General features: G+C 42.3%; 1 protein-coding gene across 5 annotated transcripts in view; it reads left to right on the forward strand.

Annotated features, from left to right (window-relative positions):
* The window catches only part of LOC147605345 (uncharacterized), a 238,245-nt gene that overhangs the window by 130,836 nt on the left and 81,422 nt on the right, over window positions 1-25,987 (forward strand). The gene's annotated exons all lie outside the window — the stretch shown is intronic.

A 25,987-nucleotide genomic window follows, 5' to 3' on the forward strand; every position in this document is an offset into this window, starting at 1 on the left:
TCGACGAGCCGTTTGGTCCACTGTTGGAAATTTCCACCATTTATCATGCTCGTGCATCTTTTTTGAGAACCCGGATTCGGACAGTTAAAAGTTGAGGATCCAGGACCCCATCAGAGAACGGACCACACGACCTTGTGCTAGGGAAGTTGCTCTATGTCCACATCACTCCGTGCTTGGATTTGGGCATCGCAATCACTTCTCCCAGCGCGTCAAAGTTGGGTCCCGGCGAAGATAGTGCAAAATCGCCATAACAGAGTTTCAGATCCGAAATGAGTCCAAATCGTATCTGAACACAACAAGAGAGATCCGGGTTGCTTGCCACACATTTTTCCTTGCATGATTCGAATTTCATGCCTCTTGGACGTGGTTTGGGCCATGGTTGGAAATTTCTGCCATTTACCACGCTCGTGCATCTTTTTCGAGAACCCGGATTCGGACAGTTAGAAGTTGAGGATCCGAGACCCCATCAGAGAACGGACCACACGGACTTGTGCTAGGGAAGTTTCTCTATGTCCACATCACTCCGTGCAAGGATTTGGGCATCGCAATCACTTCTCCCAGTGTGTCAAAGTTGGGTGCCGGCGAAGATAGTGCAAAATCACATAACAGAGTTTCGGATCCGAAATGAGTCCGAATCGCATTTGAACACAACAAGAAAGATCTGGGTTGCTTGCCACACATTTTCCATGCAGGATTCGATTTTCATGCCTCTTCGGCGCCGTTTGGGCCATTGTTGGAAATTTTTGCCATTTACCATGCTCGTGCATCTTTTTCGAGAACCCGAATTTGGACAGTTAGAAGTTGAGGATGTGGGACCCCATCAGAGAACGGACCACACGGACTTGTGCGCTAAGGAAGTTCCTCTATGTCCACATCACTCCGTGCATGGATTTGGGCATGGCAATCACTTCTCCCGGTACGTCAAAGTTGGGTCCCGGCGAAGATAGTGCAAAATCACCATTATAGAGTTTCGGATCCGAAATGAGTCCGAATCGCACCTGAACACAAAAAGAAAGATCCGGGTTGCTTACCACCTATTTCTCTATGCATGATTCGATTTTCATGCCTCTTCGGCGCCGTTTGGGCCACGGTTGGAAATTTCTGCCATTTGGCATGCTCGTGCATCTTTTTCGAGAACCCAGATTCGGACACTTAGAAGTTGAGGATCCGGGACCCCATCAGAGAACGGACCACACGGACTTGTGCTAGGGGAGTTGCTCTATGTCTAGATCACTCCGTGCATGGATTTGGACATCACAATCAATTCTCCCAGTGCGTCAAAGTTGCTCTATGTCCAGATCATCTTTTTAGGGAACCCGGATTCGGACAATTAGAAGTTGAGGATCCAGGATCCCATCAGAGAATGGACCACACGGACTTTTGCTAGGGAAGTTGCTCTATGTCCACATCACTCCGTGCATGGATTTGGGCATCGTAATCACTTCTCCCAGCGCGTCAAAGTTGGGTCCCGGCGAAGATAGTGCAAAATCGCCATAACAGAGTTTCGGATCTGAAATGAGTCCGAATCGCATCTGAACACAACTAGAAAGATCCGGGTTGCTTGCAACACATTTGTCCATGCCTGATTCGATTTTCATGCCTCTTCGGCGCCGTTTGGGCCATGGTTGGAAATTTCCGCCATTTACCACGCTCGTGCATCTTTTTCGAGAACCCGGATTCGAACAGTTAGAAGTTGAGGATCTGGGACCCCATCAGAGAAGGGACCACACGGACTTGTGCTAGGAAAGTTTCTCTATGTCCACATCACTCCGTGCGCATGGATTTGGGCATCGCAATTACTTCTCCCAGCACGTCAAAGTTGGGTCCCAGCGAAGATAGTGCAAAATCGCCATAATAGAGAGTTTTCGGTCCGCAATGAGTCCGAATCGCATCTAAACACAACAAGAAAGATCTGGGTTGCTTTCCACACATTTGTCCATGCATGATTCGAATTTTATGCCTCTTCGGCACCGTTTGGGCCACGGTTAGAAATTTCCACGATTTGGCACGCTCGTGTATCTTTTTCGAGAACCCGGATTCGGACAGTTAGAAGTTGAGGATCCGGAACCCCATCAGAGAACAGACCACACAAACTTGTGCTAGGGAAGTTTCTCTATGTCCACATCACTCCGTGCATGGATTTGGGCATCGCAATCAGTTCTCCCTGCGCGTCAAAGTTGGGTCCCCGACGAAGATAGTGCAAAATCGCCATAACAGAGTTTCAGATCCGAAATGAGTCCGAATCGTATCTGAACACAACAAAAAAGATCCGGGTTTCTTGCCACACATTTTTCCATGCATGATTTGATTCTCATGCCTCTTCGGCGCCGTTTGGGCCACTGTTGAAAATTTTTGCCATTTATCACGTTCGTGTATCTTTTTTGAGAACCCGGATTCAGATAGTTAGAAGTTGAGGATCCAGGACCCCATCAGAGAACGGACCATACGAACTTGTGCTAGGGAAGTTGCTCTATGTCCACATCACTATGTGCATGGATTTGGGCATCGCAAACACTTCTCCCAGCGTATCAAAGTTGGGTCCCGCCGGCGAAGATAGTGCAAAATCGCCATAACAGAGTTTCGGATCCGAAATGAGTCCGAATCGCATCTGAACACAACAAGAAAGATCCGGGTTGCTTGCCACACATTTTTCCTCGCATGATTCGAATTTCATGTCTCTTCGGCGTGGTTTGGGCCACTGTTGGAAATTTTTGCCATTTACGACACTCGTGCATCTTTTTCGAGAACCCGGATTCGGACAGTTACAAGTTGAGGATTCGGGACCCCATCAGAGATCTGACCACACGGACTTGTGCTAGGGAAGTTTCTCTATGTCCACATCACTCCGTGCATGGATTTGGGCATCACAATCACTTCTCCCAGCGTGTCAAAGTTGGGTGCCGGCGAAGATAGTGCAAAATTGCCATAACAGAGTTTCGGATCCGAAATGAGTCCGAATCGCATCTAAACACAACAAGAAAGATCTGGGTTGCTTTCCACACATTTATCCATGCATGATTCGAATTTTATGCGTCTTCGGCACCGTTTGGGCCACGGTTGGAAATTTCCACCATTTGGCACGCTCGTGCATCTTTTTCTCGAGAACTCGGATTCGGACAGTTAGAAGTTGAGGATCCAGAACCCCATCAGAGAACGGACCACACGGACTTGTGCTAGGGAAGTTTCTCTGTCCACATCACTCCGTGCATGGATTTGGACATTGCAATAAGTTCTCCTTGCGCGTGAAAGTTGGATCCCGGCGAACATAGTGCAAAATCGCCATAATCGAATTTCGGATCTGAAATGAGTCCGAATGGCATCTGAACACAACAAGAAAAATCCGGGTTGCTTGCCACCCATTTTTCCATGCATGATTTGATTCTCATGCCTCTTCGACGCGCCGTTTGGTCCACTGTTGGAAATTTCCACCATTTATCACGCTCGTGCATCTTTTTTGAGAACCCGGATTCGGACAGTTAAAAGTTGAGGATCCACGACCCCATCAGAGAACGGACCACACGAACTTGTGCTAGGGAAGTTGCTCTATGTCCACATCACTCCGTGCATGGATTTGGGCATTGCAATCACTTCTCCCAGCGCGTCAAAGTTGGGTCCCAGCGAAGATAGTGCAAAATCGCCATAACAGAGTTTCAGATCCGAAATGAGTCCAAATCGCATCTGAACACAACAAGAGAGATCCGGGTTGCTTGCCACACATTTTTCCTTGCATGATTCGAATTTCATGCCTCTTCGACGTGGTTTGGGCCACGGTTGGAAATTTCTGCCATTTACCACGCTCGTGCATCTTTTTCGAGAACCCGGATTCGGACAGTTAGAAGTTGAGGATCCGAGACCCCATCAGAGAACGGACCACACGGACTTGTGCTAGGGAAGTTTCTCTATGTCCACATCACTCCGTGCAAGGATTTGGGCATCGCAATCACTTCTCCCAGTGTGTCAAAGTTGGGTGCCGGCGAAGATAGTGCAAAATCGCCATAACAGAGTTTCGGATCCGAAATGAGTCCGAATCGCATTTGAACACAACAAGAAAGATCTGGGTTGCTTGCCACACATTTTCCATGCAGGATTCGATTTTCATGCCTCTTCGGCGCCGTTTGGGCCATTGTTGGAAATTTTTGCCATTTACCATGCTCGTGCATCTTTTTCGAGAACCCGAATTTGGACAGTTAGAAGTTGAGGATGTGGGACCCCATCAGAGAACGGACCACACGGACTTGTGCGCTAAGGAAGTTCCTCTATGTCCCCATCACTCCGTGCATGGATTTGGGCATCGCAATCACTTCTCCCGGTACGTCAAAGTTGGGTCCCGGCGAAGATAGTGCAAAATCACCATTATAGAGTTTCAGATCCGAAATGAGTCCGAATCGCACCTGAACACAAAAAGAAAGATCCGGGTTGCTTACCACCTATTTCTCTATGCAGGATTCGATTTTCATGCCTCTTCGGCGCCGTTTGGGCCACGGTTGGAAATTTCTGCCATTTGGCATGCTCGTGCATCTTTTTCGAGAACCCAGATTCGGACACTTAGAAGTTGAGGATCCGGGACCCCATCAGAGAACGGACCACACGGACTTGTGCTAGGGGAGTTGCTCTATGTCTAGATCACTCCGTGCATGGATTTGGACATCACAATCAATTCTCCCAGTGCGTCAAAGTTGCTCTATGTCCAGATCATCTTTTTAGGGAACCCGGATTCGGACAATTAGAAGTTGAGGATCCGGGATCCCATCAGAGAATGGACCACACGGACTTTTGCTAGGGAAGTTGCTCTATGTCCACATCACTCCGTGCATGGATTTGGGCATCGCAATCACTTCTCCCAGTGCGTCAAAGTTGGGTCCCGGCGAAGATTGTGCAAAATCGCCATAACAGAGTTTCGGATCGGAAATGAGTCCGAATCGTATCTCAACACAACAAGAAAGATCCGGGTTGCTTTCCACACATTTCTCCTTGCATGATTCGAATTTCATGCCTCTTCGGTGCGGTTTGGATCCCTGTTTGAAATTTCTGCCATTTGACACGCTCGTGCATCTTTTTCGAGAACCGGGATTCGGACAGTTAGAAGTTGAGGATCCGGGACCCCATCAGAGAACGGACCACACAGACTTGTGCTAGGAAAGTTGCTCTATGTCCACATCACTCCGTACATGGATTTGGGCATCGCAATCACTTCTCCCGGCGCGTCAAAGTTGGGTCCCGGTGAAGATAGTGCAAAATCGCCATAACAGAGTTTCGGATCCGAAATGAGTCCGACTCGCACTTGAACACAACAAGAAAGATCCGAGTTGCTTGCCACACATTTGTCCATGCATGGTTCGATTTTCATGCCTCTTTGGCGCCGTTTGGGCTACGGTTGGAAATTTCCACCATTGGCATGCTCATGCATCTTTTTCGAGAACCCGGATTCGGATAGTTAGAAGTTGAGGATCCGAGACCCCATCAGAGAACGGACCACACGGACTTGTACTAGGGAAGTTGCTCTATGTCCACATCACTCCGTGCATTGATTTGGGCATCGCAATCACTTCTCCCAGCGCGTCAAAGTTGGGTCCCAGTGAAGATAGTGCAAAAGCGCCATAACAGAGTTTCCGATCCGAAATGAGTCCGAATCACATCTAGACCCACCTTTGACGCGCTGCTAGAAGTGATTGCGATGCCCAAATCCATGCACGGAGTGATGTGGACATAGAGCAACTTTCCTAGCACAAGTCCGTGTGGTCCGTTCTCTCATGGGGTCCCAGATCCTCAACTTCTATCCGAATCCGGGTTCTCGAAAAAGATACACGAGTGTGCCAAATGGTGAAAATTTCCGACCGTGGCCTAAACGGCACCGAAGAGGCATGAAAATCCAATCATGCATGGACAAATGTGTGGCAAGCAACCCGGATCTTTCTTGTTGTGTTCAGATACGATTTGGAGTCATTTCGGATCCAAAATTTTGTTATGGCGATTTTGCACTATCTTCGGCGGGACCCAACTTTGAAGCACCGGGAGAAGTGATTACGATGCCCATATCCATGCACGGAATGATGTGGACATAGAGCAACTTCCCTAGTACAAGTCCGTGTGGTCCGTTCTCTGATGGGGTTCCAGATACTCAACTTCTAACTGTCCGAATCCGGGTTCTCGAAGAGGATACATGAGCCTGGTAAATGGTGAAAAATTTCCAATAGTGGCACAAACGGCGCCGAAGAGGCATGAAATTCGAATTATGCAAGGAAAAATGTGTGGAAAGCAACCCGGATCTTTCTTATTTTCACATGCGATTGGGACTCATTTTGGACTCGAAACTCTGTTATGGCAATTTTGCACTATCTTCGCCAGGACCCAACTTTGACGCACTGGGAGAATCGGTTGTGATGTCCAATTCCATGCACAGAGTGATGTGGACATAGAGCAACTTCCCTAGCACAAGTCCATGTGGTCCGTTCTCTAATGGGGTCCCGAACCCTCATCTTCTAACTGTCCGAATCCGGGTTCTCGAAAAAGATGCACGAGCGTGCCAAATGGCGAAAATTTCCAACTGTGGCCCAAACGGCGTCGAAGAGACATGAAAATCGAATCATGCATGGACAAATGTGTGGCAAGCAACCCGGATCTTTCTTATTATGTTCAGATGCGATTCAGACTCATCTCGGATCCGAAACTCTGTTATGGCGATTTTGCACTATCTTTGCCGGGACCCAAGTTTGAAGCGCCGAGAGAAGTGATTGTTGCGATGCCTAAATCCATGCATGGAGTGATGTGGACATAGAGCAACTTCCCTAGTCCAAGTCCGTGTGGTTCGTTCTCTGATGGGGTCCCAGATCCTCAACTTCTAACTGTCCGAATCCAGGTTCTCAAAAAAGATGCATGAGCCTGGTAAATGGCAGAAATTTCCAATAGTGGCACAAACGGCGCCGAGAAGGCATGAAATTAGAATCATGGAAGGAAAAATGTGTGGCGACCAACCCAGATCTTTCTTGTTGTGTTCAGATGCGATTCAGACTCATTTCGGATCCGAAACTCTGCTATGGTGATTTTGCACTATCTTCGCCGGAACCCAACTTTGACGCACTCGGAGAAGTGATTGCGATGCCCAAATCCATGCACGGAGTGATGTGGACATAGAGCAACTTCCCTAGCACAAGTGTGTGGCAAAAGGACTCGGATCTTTCTTGTTGTGTTCAGATGCGATTCGGACTCATTTCGGATCCGAAACTCTGTTATGGCGATTTTGCACTATCTTCGCCGGGACCCAACTTTAACGTGCTCGAAGAAGTGATTGCGATGCCCAAATCCATGCACGGAGTGATATGGACATAGAGCAACTTCCCTGGCACAAGTCCGTGTGGTCCGTTCTCTGATGGGATCCCGGATCCTCAACTTCTAATTGTCCGAATTCGGGTTCTCGAAAAAGATGCATGAGCATGGCAAATGGCAGAAATTTTCAACCGTGGCCCAAACGGCACCGAAGAGGCATGAAATTCGAATCATGCATGGATAAATATGTGAAAAGCTATCCGGATCTTTCTTGTTGTGTTTAGATGCGATTCGGACTCATTTCGGTCCCGAAACTCTGTTATGGCAATTTTACACTATCTTCGTGACCCAACTTTGACGCGCAGGGAGAACTGATTGCGATGCCCAAATCCATGTAGGGAGTGATGTGGACATAGAGAAACTTTCCTAGCACAAGTCCGTGTGGTCCGTTCTCTGATGGGGTCCCAGATCCTCAACTTCTAACTGTTTGAATCCGGGTTCTCAAAAAAGAAGCACGAGCATGCCAAATGGCAGAAATTTTCAACAGGGACCCAAACGGCACCGAAGAGGCATGAAAATCGAATCATGCATGGACAAATGTGTGGCAAGCAACCCGGATCTTTCTTGTTGTGTTCAGATGCGATTGGGACTCATTTCGGACCCGAAACTCTGTTATGTTGATTTTGCACTATCTTGGCCGGGACCCAACTTTGACGCGCTGGGAGAACTGATTGCGATGCCCAAATCCATGCACGAAGTGATGTGGACATAGAGCAACTTCCTTAGCACAAGTCCGTGTGGTCCGTTCTCTGATGGGGTCCCGGATCCTCAACTTCTAACTGTCCAAATCCGGGTTCTCGAAAAAGATGCACGAGCATGCCAAATGGCGGAAATTTCCAACCGTGGCCCAAACAGCACCGAAGAGGCATGAAATTCGAATCATGCATGGAAAAATGTGCGGCAAGTAACTCGGATCTTTCTTGTTGTGTTCAGATGCAATTCGGACTCATTACGGACCTGAAACTCTGTTATGGCGATTTTGGACTATCTTTGCCGAGACCCAACTTTGACGCGCTGGGAGAACTGATTGTGATGCCTAAATCCATGCACGGAGTGATGTGGACATAGAGCAACTTCCCTAGCAGCACAAGTCCGTGTGGTCCGTTCTCTCATGGGGTCCGAGATTCTCAACTTCTAATTGTCCGAATGCGGGTTCTCGAAAAAGATGCACGAGCGTGCCAAATGGCAAAAATTTCCAACCGTGGTCCAAACGGAGCCGAAGAGGCATGAAATTCGAATCATGCATGTAAAAATGTGTAGCGACTAACCCGCATCTTTCTTGTTGTGTTCAGATGCGATTCAAACTCATTTCGGATCCAAAACTCTGTTATGGTGATTTTGCACTATCTTCGTCCGGGACCCAGCTTTGATGCACTGGGAGAAGTGATTGCGATGCCCAAATCCATGCACGGAGTGATGTGGACATAGAGAAACATAGAGAAACTTCCCTAGCACAAGTCTGTGTGGTCCCTTCTCTGATTGGGTCCTGGATCCTCAACTTCTAAACTGTCCGAATCCGGGTTCTCAAAAAGATGTACGAGCATGCCAAATGGTGAAAATTTCCAACAGGGGCACAAACGGCGCCGAAGAGGCATGAAAATCGAATCATGCATGGAGAAATGTGTGGCAAGTAACCCGGATCTTTCTTGTTGTGTTGAGATGCGATTCGGACTCATTTCGGATCCGAAACTCTGTTATGGCGATTTTACACTATCTTCGCCGAGACCCAACTTTGACGCGCTGGGAGAACTGATTGCGATGCCCAAATCCATGCACGGAGCAATGTGGACATAGAGCAGGTTCCCTAGTACAAGTCCGTGTGGTCCGTTCTCTGATGTGGTCTGGGATCCTCAACTTCTAACTATCCGAATCTGGGTTCTTGAAAAAGATGCACGAGCATGCCAAATGGCAGAAATTTTCAACCGTGGCCCAAACGGTGCTAAAGAGGCATAAAAATCGAATCATGCATGGACAAATGTGTAGCAAGCAACCCGGATCTAGCTGTGTACCATGCAGATCTACAAAACCAATTACTCTAAAAGAAGAGACCTACTTCACATGACGAGAACCAAGGAGCTACAATTACATCCGATCTAGCTCTACCATGTGGTGGAGCTAGAATGCATCGATCTAGCTGTGTACCATGCAGATCAACAAAATAAATTACTCCATGATGAGATCTACTTCATATAACAAGAACCAAGAAGCTAGAATTGCATTTGATCTAGCTCTACCATGTGGTAGAGCTGTATCCAACCTAGACCACATCGTAGAGCTAGAGTGCTTTGAGGTCTAGCTCTACCATGTGGTGGATCTAGAATTGCATTTGAGGTCTAGCTCTACCATGTGGTAGAGCTAGAATGCATTGATCTAGCTGTGTACCATGCAAATCAACAAAACCAATTACTCTAAGAAGAGACCATGACGAGAACCAAGGAGATAAAGGACCCAACTTTGACGCGCTGGGAGAAGTGATTGCGATGCCCAAATACATGCACGGAGTGATGTGGACATAGAGCAACTTCCCTAGCACAAGTCCGTTTGGTCCGTTCTCTGATGGGGTCCCGGATCCGCAACTTCTAACTGTTCGAATCCGGGTTCTGGAAAAAGATGCACGAGCGTGCCAAATGGTAAAAATTTCCAACCGTGGCCCAAACGGCGCCGAAGAGGCATGAAAATCGAATCATGCATGGACAAATGTGTGGCAAGGAACCCGGATCTTTCTTGTTGTGTTCAGATGCGATTCGGTCTCATTTCGGATCCGAAACTCTGTTATGGCGATTTTCCACTATCTTCGTCGGGACCCAACTTTGACGTGCTAGGAGAAGTGATTGCGATGCCCAAATCCATGCACGGAGTAATGTGGACATAGAGCAACTTCCCTAACACAACTTCGTGTGGTCCGTTCTCTGATGGGGTCCCGGATCCTCAACTTCTAACTATCCGAATCCGGGTTCTCGAAAAAGATGCACGAGCATGGTAAATGGCAAAAATTTCCAATAGTGGCCCAAACGGCGCCGAAGAGGCATGAAATTAGAATCATGCATGGAAAAATGTGTGGCAAGCAACCCGGATCTTTCTTGTTGTGTTGAGATGCGATTCGGACTCATTGCTTGAAGGATGTGGAACTACCATTCCCTACAATGGATACCATTTATCGAAAAAATGCATTATGGAGTAATGTTCGTTGGCCAAAAATGCTTTTAAGGCCTTTCACAAGGGAGCTGGAATTTGGAGAGTGGAGTAAAAGATGCAGTGATGCAAATCAAGAAGAGCCTGTGGAACCTCCAATTGTAGATGCAATACCGATAATATCTCGAGAACTTGACATGCAAATCCGACAATCTTGGAAGAATGAGATGGTTCTTCTAAAGGATGAGAGCATGATGCAGACTATCAATCAAGGGACTATCTTATATGTGTTTCCATTTGAATGTGTCAACTTTCAACAACTTGGTGATGATTGTGTGGGTGTGGCTATTGAAAGTGCAATTGAATTTTAAACTATGCCGCAACAAGTGGATAGTATCACCCTAGTTGAATGGATAGTATCACCCTAGTTGAATGGCCTATTAAACAGCTCACAATGCTGGATGGGATCCCATTGCAACGCTATGTTCCGCTTAATGGCATGCATGCTGAACATGCTGATGTATGTAATGAGGATAATGATGGAGATGTAACTAATGAGATTAATGTTGCCCAAACCTCTGCAAAAAGACGCTACACTTTCATAAACAGGATTCCAAAGCAGAGACCACAACCAGCTTCTGCCTTTTATTTATTTTTTTTCGAGAAAAGATCCTTTCATTAGTTATATAAAAAACGCCCATAGGCCTACAAAAGATCTCTCCTGCTCATAAGAGAGACAGAGCAGTGAATACAGCATGGCAGCCCGGGAGACTCTCCCTAGGTGCTGCAAAATATAAGCATCAGTACAAAGCTTCTGCCTTTTATATGTCACGTGAATCAGTTCAAAGGATTTCATCCATTGATTGTTGTGCAAAAAAATGTTGTCAGCTAATCAATCGTGATGTACTAATGAGGATACGACAAGACTTTTGGGGAGAATCTCAAGAGTCTCGTACAAATTATGTATATGATGTGCTTTCTACAGCTTGGCATCGTGATTCAGCTCAAAAAATTAAATATGAATTTAGGTTAAATGGGGTGATTGTTTGTTGCAGAGCATGGTATGAATACCAAAGACATCCTTTTACCATTTTACAGGGAAAAGTTTGAGTCCGATGTGTGTCAATATCTGCATGGAAACATAGGGGTATTGAGGAGAGGCCTACAACATACCAGTGAGACAAGAGCACTACTTGATGAATTTGTGAACATGAACTCCGAGCCTATGCCACACAAAAGTAGACCAATGCTAGATGGCTCAAGGGAAACGAGGTTGTCGATTCCATCAATATTCAAGCAAGTTGACATTTTAAATGAAATCAACGCAACACTTGAGCATTTGGGACATGAGAAGAGGCTATCAAAGTCATCGTTTAGTAGAATTTGGAATAAAGAGTACCCACAAGTGTCCCTAACAAAGGCAAGTGAGTTCTCCAAGTGCACCTTGTGTAGTGGTCTCAAGGCAAAACTAGAAGCCAAACCTAGTCTAGAAGAAAAAGCAAGGCTCCTCGGTGAAAGAGATATTCACATGCAACAACAACAAAGTTGCAGGAGCTTATACTACGCATGGCGCATATTTTCAGAAACCCAACCACAAAAGTATGTATGCATCATCCATGACAAGATGGATCAAAAGAAAACAACCATTCCCAGACTACGGGTCCTTCCCAAGGGTGTGGATTGAGGATATAATTTACCAATTGCATTGATTGGTATGATCACTCATGGCCATGCAGAAGGTCATTATGGACACTTTATTTTGAATGGTTTATGGCCATCTGATCCCAATCTAACAATTGGCTCAATCGCAAGTTGTTTACATAACTTAGAGAGGATGGATAAGCATCCTCTTGGTGATCTAGTAACAAATGGGCTTCCAAGGAGTAATAATTCAATTCTACATGCTTTAAATTCAAGGACAGTTTAGACAACCACAATATGAGTGATGGTAAAGATCCCATTGTTGAACCATGTATAAATCAGGGAGACACAATGAATTGGGTTTCCTCGTTTCGCAAGTTGCCAGAAAACTTGTTGCTACAACTAGATAATAGTGCTGGAGAAAATAAAAATCGGTACTTATTTGCCTATTTGTCATTGCTTGTTGCACAGGGTGCTTTCAAAACTGTACAGTTGGGATTTCTAATGGTTGGACAAACACATGAGGATATAGATGCCATGTTTAGCAGGTTTTCAGAGAAATTAAGAGTGGGGCAAATCTTTACTTTACCACATTTGATGGATACTTTAAGAACCAGCTCAACTTCTTCTCCAGCTCCCTTCTTGCTTATAGAGGTCCCTGACTTCAAGGCATATTGTGATGGCTACATTTGTGATGGGCAAGAAGCACTTATAGGTCACTCCAAACCACTTCTATTCAGGTTCTTCATGGAAGGAGACACACTGGTAATGCAATTTAAGGCACATGTAGCTATTCATAATTGGAGTGGAAGTATTCATCTTTGGAAGACAGACAATGAAGGTAAACCAAGGTTACCAAAAGGAGATCCACCTCTACTACCAATGGCCGAGCATATAAAGATGCATGCAGAAGTAATATCATGATTGAAGGGTTACATAAAATTTTGGCAGAATCTAAGTAATGGTTCATTTGTGCCAAGATATTATAGGCCGGTGATAGATTATTGGAGTAATGTAATCGAAGAGCTTGGAAAACCAATACAATCAGAGGCAAGAAAGTACACAGATTTTTGGCCAAAATTTGAAGGGTCCCATCAATTAGATGATATGAATGTTGAACAATTGCAGGCACAAAGATTCTTAGGTATTGAAGAACATAATGATCAATATTGTGGGCCTGCACAGGATAAACCAAGGGAGGCATTTAACCCTAAAGTCTATGCTACATGTTCAGCAAGGACACTTTGTCATGCTGCACCCAGATGACACAAACATCTATCCAATTTGGCTTGCTATGGCTGAATCAGATATTGATGATGAGCCTACATCACCAAATTACAAGAAACTCTTGATTCAATATTGGGGACCTTGTGCAAGGAAGAAAGGTTTGACAGATGCTCAAGCTTATGCTGATTGTTGGAAGGGATATTGGCAAATTAATGAGGCAGAACAACAAGTATGGGAAAATGCTGATGCAATTCTTTGGTTGTGGAAACCAAGGAATCCACCACCATACAAAAGAATCAAGATACCAGAAAAGGAAGCCCGTAAAGCAAAAGCATGCTTAGGCTTGGCTTGTGAGGATGAAGCTCATATTGATGGTTCCTTCAATGAGGAGTAACATTTGTAGATTCAATATTGACGATGTGGATTTTTAGGTTAATATAACTCTAATATCCAAAAGAGATGTACTTTGGTATCTTCTATATTTTTTATTTTCACTTATTGAATGAAATTTTTCTTTGTGCCTCCTACATTTTTTTGATATAATAATGTTTCTATCTTATTTGTTCAATTGTTTCATAAATTTTGTGCAGTGTACAACTCAATTGGTGCCTCCTACATTTTTTTGATATAATAATGTTTCTATCTTATTTGTTCAATTTGTTCAATTGTTTCATAAATTTTGTGCAGTGTACAACTCAATTGGTGCAGGTCCTTGTTGCAAAGAAACAAATACCACTTTCTTATTAATGGTGTTTATCAACACCACCTTCCTACATGATTATCAAACTCCTTTCAAATATGTTTATACACAAATACTAATACCACTTTTTTGATTTGAACGGTGATTATCAACACTACCTTCCTCCGTTCTATATTAAGAAATTCCACAATAACTTTTCCCACATTAAGTGGGAAATTCCCATAATACATTAAGTGGGAAATTCCCATAATACATGAAACCTCTCAATTTCAAAATTCCCATAATGCGGGATTCTTCCCATAATACCTAATACGGTCTTTCCACTGAATATGCTTGGAATAGTCAATTTGATTTACATGATTTCCCAAATGGTTCTCGTTTATGTGGTGTAATAGGGCACTCTTTGTAGCTTGAATTATGGTGCAGTGAAGTGCTGATCAGACCAGAACTTGGGAGGGGATAGGGGGCAGCAATTTCATATGGAGAGCAGCACACGAATTAAAGCCATCAATCATATTCAGCAGCTACCTCTCAACACTGTACAGCTATTGCCCCTCATTAAGTATAAGGTTTACTGGTGTAGTAGGACATACCATGCCCCTTCCTCTTCTTCATGAGCCTCTCCATTGCATCCTAGAATGTACGTGGCCTGTCCTCCAAGAGGAGGCTGTATGTTGGAAGCTTTCCTTCATCACAAGTTGCAGCATGCAAATCTTCATCATAAGCCTGTGAAACCAAGATAGGAATGGTACTACTTTAAAAGCATGAGGCTATGGCAGATGAAGGAGAAGAGCCATATGAGAGAGAGAGAGAGAGAGAGAGAGAGAGTCTATTAACGTCCACACTCCGTCCCCACAGGAGACCAAAGGTCTATGGGACAACCATCTAGTACGTCAACTTAGGGAGGGCACATGGTAGCTCCCAAGGAATGCAGAAAGCAACTCCTAAATCCTCAAAGAAACATATATAATCAGCCATACATTATTTCAAGACTAAGAGTATTTTGGTTTTGATTTAAAGTCCCTAATCAGTGCTATCCCTCCAAGGTACACTGCCTGAGCTCTTGTGAGTTCCTCGTCTATCCATACCTTGGTCTCTTGCAACTTGCAAGACTATCATAGAACTTTGAATCGTAATTAAATGTTAGCACTTAGCCCTGGTATGCCCTTGTAGGCTAGTCCTAGGCTTAGTCAACTCCTGTAGTTGATTTCATTGGTCAACTCTTAGGGTTGACGGTTGACTTTGGGTCTTCATAGGCCACCACTTGTACTTTCACATTATCCATTTTGCAAGTACTTTGTTTTGCTCCTGTTGGTTGTCTGTTCCCTTGCATTCCATTAATTTTTCATTTCTTCCCGCACCCAACAGTGGTATCAGAGTATGTTATTGCTCTTAGAATTTGCATCCTGCTACTCCCAAACAGACTCAGAAAATCCTTCGTCAGCTCCAGCGTCAACTCCCTGATGCAGTACATCAGCCTGTACATCAACGCCATACCAGTTCCTTACACTACCGTACATCTGCACCGTACACCTGTGTACTTCACCCGCCCAGCTGACGTCCATACCTACGCTGCACCGTATAGCTCATCCGTACCTGCGTTACACTCGTATACTTGCGTGCAACTCTTTCCATAGACGTACGGACGACCAACAATCACCATACGTATCTATTTATGTACACCACTTGCCGTTCATCCCTACACCAGGCTGTACCGTTCCGTATATTCCATCTTGCATCAATCCATACGAACTGTCATATAATCATACGGACAATCAATGATCTACACGTCAACGCCGTACAATCCAACGTCATCTCTAGCGCAAGTGCTGTACCAGCGTTGCCCGTACACATTGAACTTGCATTTTGGGACTTATAGGTCTATTTGCAAGACTGTAGGATAGCTTTCAGAAGTGCAAGTCATCTTGTCACATCTGCACAAATTGAAGTGACATTGGGAGGTTTGCATTAACATTGGCAAGAAATTGTAGACATTTGAGTCATATTTGCAAAATTGCAGCAAAATTTGGGGCTTTTCCACAATTGCCCCAAATTTGACATTTTTGCTCTTTTAGAAATTGGGACTTTTGTTAAATTTGCTGAAATTTGCCATGACATTGGCTTGGAACAGCCAATTTTGGGATTTTTGGCAGACATTACATGCAGATGCGTTGACATTGGATTGGAATTGCATCGCATTTGGTCACATTTTTAGGTTATAGCATCATTTGTGGCTTTTGGATATTTGCCCTCATTTTGGCACCTTTGCTCTTTTGAAATTCGAGGCTTTTGCCAAATTTGCTGAGATTTACAGTGATCTTTGCTTGGTTCAGCCAGATTTGGGATTTATTTGCATTTGCCCCTTGATTCAGAGCTGTTGTCCTGTCAGATTTGAGGCACGCAACCTCTATCTGAAACATCTTCAGCTTAATTGATCATTGGGCACATTTGCAAACATTTGCCTCTCGTTTTGGATTGAAATTTTTGCACGACAGCTATCCAAGGTAGGGGGGCTCTTTTGCCAGATAGATTCATGCTTTCGGAGCTGTGACATTTGTAGAATTTTTGGGTATTTGCCTCCTTTTGCAGTCGCATTTTGCAGGACAGTTTTGGGGACAACCTTGCATTTTATTAGATGCTGGTTTAATTAGATGAGATTGAGCACACCTAATTGTGATTGCCCCAAAGAAAAATATGAAGCTCAAAATATGTGTGAATCTCAAGAACGTTAATTCAACAAACAATCAGAGATCCCTAACCACTACCATTGATGGTGACATTTTTGGAATAGGTAGTGGGGTTATATGTATACAACTTCTTGGATGGGTTCAAAAGGTTGCATACAGAGTCATGCCACTTGGCTTATGCAATGCCCCCATCCACTTTTCAAAGGGTACACCGTCTTCAAGGAATTTCTCAACAAGTTTCTACAAGTCTTTCTCAATGACTTGTGCAAACATTCAGGCAAAAAAGGATCACTTGAAATGCCTTGAAGATGTGCTTTAAATAAATGCAGGGAGTATGGAAACTCCTTGAACCCTCTCAAATGTCAATTCCTTTTATCACACATAGAGTAATCTTGGGGAAAATCACATTTTCATACAAGAACTTTGCTGTTCTTCTGGCATCTTCTTTTCTTATTGGTTTAGCTTCAACCCACTGCATGAAGTAGTCTGTGGCTGCAATGATGTAGCATGCTTGTGTTCCCTTTGTGGGTGGATGTATGGGTCCCACAAAATCAATCCCCCATTTTTCAAATGGTTGTTGAGCAGTAACTATTGTCAAGGGGTTGAAATCCTTATGTTGGGTTTTGATTTCTCTTTGGCATACATCACATCGTTTTACAGAGTCATAAGCATGTGTCCAAAGGTTTGGCCACCAATATCCTGAATAAGATGAATATTATTGCTTTGCTTCTTGTGCAAAGTGTCTTCCTGCTATGCCTTCATGGACTTATGATCGGCGTGATTTCATGAGGCATAACATATCTTCTTACAATCTGATCATTTCCCATTTTTTATAGTTGACTTACAATTAGTTGATAGGGGGTAGCTTTTAGTAAATTTTCTTGCCTCCGCTGGTTTCAATTCAGGGGGTGGTCTTTATGTCATTAAATATCCAATGATGTCTGCACACCATTTAGGAACATCATCAATTGAAACAAAGCAGCATCTGACAGGTCATATTCAATTTCTTTTGGATCTTCTCTTATCATTAACTGTGAAATATGATTTGCAATATAGTGCTGAACTCCTTTCCTTACCACTATCTTGAAATTGAATCCTTGGAGTAGTAGAAGCCATTTGGTGAATTGACCGGTGGTACATGGTAGATTCACAAGATACATGGCTTGATGATCCATGTAAAATACAAAGTCAATGACCAATAAATAATGTCGAAATTTCTTTACACTCTAGACCAAAGTTAGGGCTTCTCTTTAAGTGGTAGTGTAATTGACTTGTGTGTCTTTCAACTACCTACTTGTTGCAAAGTAGATTGGGTAGTCCTTGTATTTTTTAGGTTGACATAACACACTCCCTACCGCATATTTGGAACCATTTGTATGCACATGGAATTCAATGTCCCAATTCGGAGCCATTACGGGAGGATGTAATCGATCTCCTCTTGAGGGTTTTGAATGCTTGTTTGCATTCTTTCACCCACATGAAATTCACAAGTACCTTATAAAGGGGCTTATAAAGGGGTCTTGCAATCATGGCATACCTAAGTATGAACCTTCTCTGGTATCTGGCATGGCCCATGAATACTTGGACACCCAAAAAAGTTATCCATTTTGAGCCCAAAAATAAAAATGACTTTTTAACTTTTTTTTTTTGTATTTTGGACTTGAAATAGTAATGGAGGAGGATCTAATTATCTTAGACTATAAAATCCAAATCTTAAACCCTTATCCCTCATTATTCATTGTTCCCTAGAAGCTAGTCCCCCTCTTGCCAGCTCTGACACCCTACCAAATCCCACCTAGCATCTAGAATGGCAAAAAATTCCACAAAGTGAGTGGAATCTTTAGATTCTTTTTTAATTCTTTCACAAATTCATTGAGTTTCACTTTTATAATATTTTATAATATAGAATAATTGATTATTTTTTTGAATTTGCAAATCATCACCCAAATCTGATCCCCGGGATTGGTTTTGTGTGTAGCCGTGTGAAAGATTGCACACACAGATCCAATCCTCGGGATCAGATCTGTGTGCAGCCATGATTTGGATGCCCCATTGAAACTGTGTCAAATAGAGGCACACATTTTGTCAAGGATGTAATCCAATAACTTTTGTCTAGCTTTATGAGTATCCACAGAAAAAGAACACCCTACTATTCCCAAGGCAATGCACAAGGTGAGTCCACCAACAAAGTACTATGTATTATCCTCACCAAAATAGTGGAGCCCAAGAGATCTGGCTAGGTAGAAAAGCTTAATGTAGCCTTATTGGCATATCAAAGCACACAAAAGGCTAGAACAATATTTACACCATTTCAATTATGTATAGCCTTGAATAAATGGTCCCACGGAATTTGTAATACCAAACCTATGCATAAAAGTATAAGAATGCATGGGAAACCATGAGTTTCTCAAGGAAAGACTCTATCAACTAGAAAAGCATATAGAGATAAGGTTCATTTCCTACCATGCCATGATAGCAGAACAAAAAAGAAGGAAGGCATGGTTTGACAGAAACCTCAAGAATAAGGTGATCAAGGAAGGTGACCTAGTTCTATTATATAGAAGACATGGTTTGATTGAAGCCTCAAGGATAAGAGATTAAGGAAGGTGACTTAGTTCTACTATATAATGCCAAAGTCCACAAGGTCAAACTCAAATATCTAGGGCCATATAGGGTTTAAAAAATGAATCCAATTGGAGTTTTTTTTGGGGGGGGGAAATCCAATTGGAGTTGTGCTACTAGAAACACTAGACGGAGTCCAATTAACCACAACAATAAATGGGAGCCAACTAAACTGCCACCACATCAACACGCAAACCATCCCTGATAATAATGAAGATTTGAGAGCCCCAAGTCTTCCATAGCTAGCATTAGATTGTATCACATCTTCGGGTGGTTGCAAGATCAGGGTACCCAGTTTTGTCCACTCAGGCACCCTGTAAATAGTAAAAAAACAGTCATTTGTTTACATTTAGTGGCTAATCTCTCCTAGTAAATGAAGGAATTTCGTTTCAAGTTCTTTTGTTGGAACATCATATTCAAAGTTGGAAATATAGTTGCATAATTTGATTAAGCATTAGATAGTCAAAAGTCCTCATTTTCTTAGGTACAAAGTCAATGTATACACCCTATCCCAAATTTGAACTGATTCCATAAAATGCTAATATCTTTTACATATAAACTCATATGAAATTCCCACTTTGTACCTTAGATCTTCACATAATATGGAGTTTAACTTGATTTTTCAAGAAAATTTTAAGATATTTGTCTATTTTCTTTAAATATTTCAAGGTCTTTAAAGTGTTATAATATACGCCACTTTTTGTACCCACAATAGCTACCACTTAAAATCCTCAATCTTGTAGATTAAAAGAGTGGGTAGATACTGAGACATTAGTAGAATGTGGTGGTTAGTAAAAATTGCAAATCTAATGGTTGGATTTTTAATGATCTCTTTTTCAAAATTCTTCCAGACTATCAGAAGGCCTGCAAATATTAATAATCTAATTAGTAAAATTATATTTTTATGTGAATCATCTAAAACCTATAGAGACTAGTGTACTTGTAATCCCGCACATAGTGATAATGCACCTCAATGTGCTTTGTTCTAGCATGATAGACTGGGTTACTTGCCAAGTGTATACTACTCATGTTTCACAATAAATGACAACTGGCCCATCTGTAGACTGATGCATATCATAAAGTAGCTTATGCAACCAAGCTACCTCACATGCAACCATTGCTGCACCCCTGTACTCAGCCTCTGTGCTCGACAAGGCAACTGTAGGCTGTTTCTTACTGCTCCAAGTGACTGCAGCACTCCCAAAAGAGAACACATATCCACAGGTAGATCGTCTATTAGAAATACTACTAGCCCAATCAGCATCAGTGTATCCATGCAACTGTATCTGAACCCCAGTCTCATAAAATAGTCCATACTACAGTGTGAACTTCACATACCTCAGTATGCGTCTAGCCGTATCCAAATGGCATTTCTGCAACCTTGAACTTAGGCAATCTTGCAACAATATTTTGGGCCTGCATTAATTTAAGTCACTGTACATTAACATGACCAATGCGTTTATGCCAGATATCAATATCTACAACTACACTGCTCCCATGTGCAAACATTACTGCACTCAACTCAGGCATGTCCGCATCCAACGTAAACATCCTGCCCTTCTTCTTCCCTTTTGCTATCAAGCGACCTTTATTTTTCATATCCTCAACAAAGCATTCATGAGGATTAAATACGACCTGCAAGCCCTGCTCAACCATTTGACCAACAAAAACCAGGTTCTTGGTGATATTCGGGACATGAAATACATCAGACTGGTACTTCTTTTTCCCATCCTACATAGACAAAGGAATTTTACCAATCTGCACAATAGGATGTGCAGTATCATCACTAGTCTCCACAAATCCTAGTCTTTCCATTTTCCTTGCATCCTACGTCCATTCTGCATGACCTGTCATGTGGTTTGACGCACCTGAGTCAACATACCACACATCATTGCTTCCTTCTGCATTTTTCCAATCATGATGTCATTCTACTTTTTATAGGCAGTCTTTAACCATATGACCCATTTTACTACAATAGTAGCATTCAACATTGTTGTTTGCATTTTGGCCTCTCTGCCATCCACCACGACCTCTTTGGCTCCCCCTGCCTCTAAAGTTACCACGTCCTCCTCCATAAGACTGGTTTTCTTGAATTTGCTGCATATTCTGATTTTTGCCACGGCCTCCAAATCGGCCTGCTCTACCTCTGCCTCTACCTCTTCTAGCATTTGAGTAGAAGACAGCTTCTTTTGAAGTTCCTCTTGAAGAAGATGCACCACCATTTCTTTGCTCTTCAGAAATTAGAAGAGCAATCAACTCCAAATTAGGAAAATTCTCATGGACGACAATGGATGTCCGGAATTGTGCATAATCCTTTCCTAGACCATTCAAGGTCACAGAAACTAAATCATCATCTTCCATTGGCGACCCAATAGAAGCAAGTGCATCTGCAATCTTCTTTACCTTTATGTGGTAGTCATTGATGCTCATATTTTCTCTCTGCACATTATGCAACTCCTCCTTGAGCTGCATTTTCCTGGCTTGCGTATTTGTGCTTACATTTTTGTCAAAGTACCCCACGCCTCCTTCGGTGTGCTTGCCTCCTGAATATGCACAATCATAGAATCTGAAATACTGATAGACAGCCAGTACATAACTTTTCTGGCTCTCTCATGCCAGCCTTTAAATGCTTGCAACTCCTGTTGATTGGGAACATTAGGAATAACTAGTTCTTGTTCAGCTCTAGTAATGAACTCCCAATAGCCTTTTCCCTTAAGGAAATTCGTCATTCTAAACTTCCATGCTTGGAAGTTGTTCTTGTCAAGCTTTTCAGTGACAATCTGTGTGATGAAAGAGCATCAGACGCCATTACAGAACACTGCAAAATATTCTGTCATTGCAAAAAAACACAACTTCTGAATCACAATGGTAAATCTGCAAAACTGACAAGAGTGGTATTTAACCACACAGTCACTTCCTAGTGACGATTATGCATCAACAGGCAATAAGAATGATTCTGTCACTCCCAATATCTTTGCACACAGGCATACAATGTAATTTCTACAATAACTTTTCACCGACTTGCAGAACAGTGGTCGCACAACAAAAACAGGGCACTTTCCTAAGTGCCTGCGAAAAACTTCCACCACCAAAACGGGCCCCAAAATGGCCTCGAATCAAAAAAATAATTTCACCAATGGCTTTGCTCTTACTTGTAGCATATACTTCCCTCTCGCTACACCGCGAAGGGCGTCCCAATCTCAGACAGTGCAGTCTTGCACTTTCCGGCTGTGCTACCTGCAGAGATTTGCTCCCAAACTCAAAAAAAAAGGAAAGCAACACTGATCCTCTTACTAGGACACCGCGAACTTGGTTTTCTTTCTTGGGCTCCTTACCACCACGAACTGAGCTCTGATACCATGTGAAGAGAGTGGGAGAGAAGGAAGGAGTCTCACTTGCAGCTTTCTCACATACACAATGGGGGAATATACACAAAGGTGGAGGCTGAAAACAGTTTTCCTCTTCTTAGTTGCGAAAGCCAAAAGAACTCTCTTAGTACAAAAGAATAGGTGAACCCTATATGTGGGTCTCAAACCAAACTCAGCTAACTAAGGTGGCATACAAACTGAGCCACTAACTAGAGTACATAAAGATAGCTGTCATCCAGCTATTATTCATGGGCGGTGTACCAACTGCATCTGCATCAACTAACAAGTCGGTGACATAAATGCACAACGGTCACCCTGGCATATCACGAGTGGAGCTCGATATCTCAACACTCCCCAACAAACTAAGCCAATTTGGCACGAAACCTTCTGTGACTCATTTGCGTGTTTTTAGTTGTCTTGCTTATGCTCTTGTGCCTGAGAAACAATGCAATAAGTCTGATGATACTTGTGGGATACAGTTTAGAAAGCAAGGGATACAGACTCTACCATCTGCCCCCTCAAAGTAGATTTTGGTAGTAGAGATGTTATTTTTATCGAAAACTCAGTTCAACCCATGCTTTCATGTAAAAAATAGCAGAATGTATGCTCACAGGACATGTTTGATTTCCTCCTACCTTTGTTTAATGGAGAGAAGCCATATATAGAGCAATTGAATGCTCAACCAAGTGTTGAAATTCAGCCTTTGTAGGTGCAAAATCAACCTTTTGATAAGGTAATTATTGAGGATGTAGTGGATGAGGAGAGAGAAGCCATAGAAGAATCTAAGTGTATACTGAGGATATGTAGAAGATAGATGCAGTGTATCTCAACATTGATTGCAATTCAAAAGCGGAATGTAGCTATCTAGTTGATCAAGCAGATCAAGATCCCAGGTACATCGACAGTGGTGCATCATCTCATATACAAATCATTAGCAACGGTTCACAGAGATGAAACCATTAGAAGGGCAGAAGAATGTTTTCTACACTACAGATAACACACAAAATCCAGTTCAAGGGAAAGGCATTGTCCCTTCGAATAATTTCACTGGTACGAAAGGATTAGTGAAAGATGTACTCTATGTTTTGAAGCTTAGCTAAGTTGGGCAAATGACAGAATGCAACTATAGAGTCATCTTCGATGGAGATGAATGCACTATTAGAGATAAATCTAGAGGATATCAATTATTAGTAAAAGTAGTCAAGGAAGGATGCTTGTTTAGAATGCTAGCTTTAGTTCTAGATTTACATGCCATGTTAGCTCAATAGCAACCAATGCCACTTTTTGTAGTATGGCACAAGAGATAAGGACATGTCAATTTCAAAAGTTTTTGGTGCATAGAATATGCCCACATACATGACAATCATTGCAGAAAGTTGGATGTGAAGTCACGTAAATGCATATCATGGTTGGCTATAGTGAAGAGAAGAATGACATATGCTCAAAAAGGCAAAGAAATGTAGGTTAAAACCATCAATTATGCTCTTATGACTACCATCATGGCTATAGAAGAGCCATTGTTCTTCAAAGATGCAGTTGACAAGCCAGAATGGCAGACTGCTATGAATGAAAAAATGGAGACATTGTACAAAAACAACACTTGGAACTTATGCGACCTTCAGGGATGATTTTTTCATGTTAGTTTCGCTAAGAAGCAAAAATTTTATATTGGTGTCGAAAGTTTGTATGCCTTAATAAAAATAAATGTTTGAAATAGTCGCCAGGATTTGAAACTTTTATGTGAAAAAATTGGAAGTTTCACCAGGATTTACATACTTTACTTTAGAATTCAAAAGAAAATATACAAATTTGTGCTATATGCTATGAATATTGTGAAACAAAAAAATAGCGTGATAAAATTTTATCAGGATTTTATGTTTATATATATATATATATATACCTTTGATAAAAACATCCATGGCGACCTTCCACCAGGAAAGATGGCCATAGCAAACAAATCGGTTTACAAAGTGGAGTACAATCTAGATGGAAGCATTGAAAGATACAAAGGCAGACTAGTTGCAAAAGGATTTGCACAACAATATGGTCAGGATTATGATTAGACTTATGATCAGGGATTTCATTAACGTCTTCACAATTTCGTGATCACGTTAACAAAACCTATTGTTAACATAAAAATTCTTGTGATCACAATGTATATTCACGGGCATTTTTTATGACCTGCAAAAACCTTCTCTGCCAGTAATCCCGCCGGGAAAATGTCATTTCCCGACGGGCCCGCCGGGAAAACCCATTTTCCCGGCGGGCAAATTAAAAAAATAAAAAAAATAAAAAATAAAAAAATAAAAAATAAAAAAATAAAAAAATCATGTTCACAGTCATTCTTACCATTTTTGGGCCTTCTGGACTCATTTATGATGTCAAAAGTTCAAAATTATTGGCACAAAAAAAGTTTTGTATAATTTGCTGGCCTTAAGTTCAATTGACACACCAATTAAATCTAACTATACTAACATCAATTGACTCAATTGTCCATGACATCATTACACTCAATTGAGCCCAATTGGACTCAATTACACTTGATTTACACTCAATTGATATTAATTGGGTGTCAATTGATGTCAATTGTGCCTAATTCGACGCAATTGAGCCCAATTTACACCAAATTTGCAAAAATTGGGTGTAAACTAAGTATCAATTGAGTCGAATTGGACTCAATTGATAATAATTGGATGTTAATTGATATTAATTAAGCCCAATTGACTTCAATTGGGTGTTAATTTATTACAATTAATGTCAATTAAGCTCAATTGAGCTTAGTTGACATCAATTGGGTGTCAATTGAGCTCAGTTGACATCAATTGGGTGTCAATTGATATCAATTAAGCTCAATTGAGCTCAGTTGACATCAATTGGGTGTCAATTGATATCAATTAAGCTTAATTGGGCTCAATTGCACTTAATTGACACTCAATTGGGTGTTAATTGCATCCTATTGCGCTCAATTGAGCCCAATAGGATGCAATTAACATCAATCGGGTGTCAATTGATCACAATTGATATCAATTGGGCTCAATTGCACTCAATTGTGTGATTGATTGTGTGTCAATTAATGTCAATTGAGCCTAATATGATACAATTGAGCTCAATTCACGCCCAATTGGTAAATTGAGTGTCAATTGAGCCGAATTAGACTCAATTGATAGCAATTGGGTGTTAATTGATATCAATTAATATCTAATTAACACAATTGAAGTCAATTAAGTCTAATTGACTTCAATTGGATAATTTGGGTGTCAATTGAGCTCAATTGGACGTAAATGACA

This window comes from Cibotium barometz, chromosome 59, assembly GCF_041138505.1.
Source record: "Cibotium barometz isolate CiBa-2024 chromosome 59, ASM4113850v1, whole genome shotgun sequence".
In the NCBI taxonomy this organism is placed as follows: Eukaryota; Viridiplantae; Streptophyta; class Polypodiopsida; order Cyatheales; family Cibotiaceae; genus Cibotium; species Cibotium barometz.